Genomic DNA, 3,297 nt, shown 5'->3' with positions numbered 1-3,297 from the left:
TGTTAAATGATAATTCATTAAGATATTAAATAGTATCCAAATTTGGTCTCCGGTCATAATTCTTTTAACCACTCGGAACCAGGTTTTAGCGTAATTTCTGCAGATTGAATATAAGTCACTCATGTCAACAAGCAAAATAAACCGGAAACATCTAGGTTCCAAGAAATCATCGTGCAACATTCATCGTTTTAATTCGATAACAAAACAGTTACGTTGACTAAACGCAGCGTGGCATTAACGAGGGATTTAGATCCCGGTTTGCACAACTACCACAGGCTGTCATTGACCTTCAATAAAACCACACAATGTATCTATTCAATCCAACTTGTAAATCCCGTTTCACATGTATGTTTACGTAGTGCATCTAATTTTTGTATCGAAATCTACCTTTGAAAAGGGGAAACAATATTATCCATATTGGGTATATTGTCATTTTATTCTCACCATATATGTCTTCTTATCTTTGATATAAACTATGAACGGTTAAAAAAAAACGAGAAACAGAAAGACAAATTGACAAAGGTCTCTTAGGAAATTACGAAAAATTAAATATGAAATAATTGGATTGTTCATTTTTAAGAAATAGCTAAACCTGTTATTACGTAAATAATGCACGATCAAATTAAGTGTACTTTGTCAAATTAGGTACGCACCAAAAAATATTGTAGTAAAGTCAACCATCTAAATAGATAGAAAAAATGAAATAAAGGTCAAAGCTGTTTGTGGGATTAAATCGTTGAAAACATGTAAATTCTCGTTAATGCTAAGTTTGTTTGCAACACAGACAATAATTGACACATTTTTGTGAGCTTTTAAAAAAGTCTGTTTTCTTTGTCAAACAAAGAGTGCAAAATATCGGTGTCTCGACTCTAAAAGGCAGAAAACAACTCATTGAGCCACAACGTACTGAGTCAGTAAAGTTAGCTGTCAGAAAATATCGAGACATGCTCTCTAAATTACACTCTTATACTGCAGAGAGTCAGAGGCGCTGGTAACATACACATATTCCCTCTGAGATATACCTGTTGACATCTGTTATGTCATACCGACGGTGTTCCGTCAAGGTCATATTTGTCATCATCACCATTCAAACAATTGATCACGAACAAAGGGAAGTAACTCTAACATAGTAAGATAAAATCCTCGAGATATCTTGAACAGTTACATCATAATATGATGTGTACATTTTTGACACAATGATTCACATAATGTAAAATGTATAATTTCTTCAACAATTTTATCTTCCCTATCTATAGGAATGTAATCTTTAACAATCATGTTATTTTCTGAAGTATAACATGGAATAAATATTTCTAGCGCTTCATTATTCATCCACTCTCGAATCGTTCCTGATTTCGCTCACATACTTAAATAGGTGCCTCGAATGTATTTTCTCATCTTTAGATATCTTAACAGCCCAGAAAGCTATAAATAAATGTAATGTATCACATTGTTTCTATACTGGATTCACGTACATGTATGCCACATTTTTGCGATGAACTTGCGTAATCTGACCGTTTTGAAGTAATGAATTGTTACATTTGAGCCAAGATGGTAACATTCCTTTACCTCAAATATGAAAAGAACATAGTTGATCAAAAATGCTTAAACACGTAGTAAAAATGTACGAAACCTTCACTTTCTAGGGTAACGATTTTTTGACAATTTTCATTCTCCATTTTGTATTATTATCATCCTACTCAATTCCAGGAGGGGGATGTAGAAACTCTTTATTAAATCATTTAAATGACAAAAGTTGTCCTATCTATGTGGTATTGGTATATATACATGTCAGTGTGTGTGACCAACAGTCGTTGTCAGATTAATTTTGCAGTTTTATACAGTATCTTAGCCATTTCATCTACTTATTTCTCCTGCACTCACTTATTTGATAATTACATGCATACATCCTGCAAACCAAAAGAGGCACATGCATTATTCCTGCAAACCAAAAGAGGCGACTAAGTGTGGACCCCCTCCTGTGACTGTTAGATCCATCGCAGTATTGAGAGGCGACTAATGAGACATTCCGTAGCAAATTGGAGATTTTTCACATTTACCGGGCCAGATTTCCACATGCACATGTTCCACGTTTTTGATATCTCTCGTTGACTCACTTTATATGATAGCGCATCTTGCGCAAGAATATGTCCTCTACATCAGCGTTCCTTGTCCGCGATGCTCTCAGCTTAATTGCTGCCTTCGGCTGTCTTAAGCCGAGGGGACTATTGGTTTTATATTATAGCTATATTTTCAATTATAGTATATCAATTAAATCTTCTTGTAATATGGTGTATATGTACATGTAACTGTTCTGTTTCACTGTGTCTTGAAAAAGGAGCGGATCGCTCCGAAAATTTGACAACCTAAACTTGTCCACACTGTTGGAATTACTTCTTTGCCCCATATATATATAAATAGTAGATAATAAATGAATAGGTCCTTGCGTAGGAAAATATAGAATAAAAACATAAATCTTTCAGATCGCCCGCAAGGCCTTTCTGCCTTCTAGAGCTTCTAGAACAAGAGTCCCAATGGGCCTGCATCGCTCACCTGGTATTAATCTCACACTTGTAATCTTAAAAGTGGACTAAAATACAGCTACATACAGAAAGAATATCAGTGTTTGATTCATAAAACCTATTAAAAGATTTAAACATATGACGCCTGTGACCTTGAATGTCGAACATGGACAGAAGGTTGAAAGTGGGTCAAGGTCATTTATTTGAACAAACTTGGAAGTCCTTCATCCCAGCATGCTCCTTCGGGCCAGGTGCTAAAAACTGTATGTTTGAGTATTCATTCATACACGAAAATGAAATTTTCGAAAACGAGTTAAACACAGTTTTAAAACAATAAACATAGATCACCGAACGCTGTGAAACAAAATATAGATCTTCGGTAACTATATAAACAAGAGGTCCAGGGGCCTTAATAGCTCACCTGGTATTTTATTTTTCAATTTAAAACCTGCCGAGTACCATACAGGTTTATCAAAGGAGTACAATAAACAAAGTTGCAAGAAGAACTACATGTACATATAAATCTGTTTTGGTGGGAAAGACACCAAGAAAATGAGTTTCCATGTTATGTCCCAATTTTCCTCTATTTCCCCTATTGGGTCTCACATGCACCTTTTTATACAAATTAAACAAATTGAGATGTTCCCCCCTAAGCATGCTTCATACCACATTTGGTTTAAATCCCTTCATTTGTACAGAAGGGAAAATAGTTTTCTTTATATCCCCTATTGAGCCCCACTCCTCTGCCCCTGGGTGTGTGTGTGTGTGTGTGTGT

Source organism: Mizuhopecten yessoensis, unplaced genomic scaffold, assembly GCF_002113885.1.
Source record: "Mizuhopecten yessoensis strain PY_sf001 unplaced genomic scaffold, ASM211388v2 scaffold8849, whole genome shotgun sequence".
NCBI classification, from domain to species: Eukaryota; Metazoa; Mollusca; class Bivalvia; order Pectinida; family Pectinidae; genus Mizuhopecten; species Mizuhopecten yessoensis.
Note: the sequence above shows the minus strand (reverse complement) of the source record.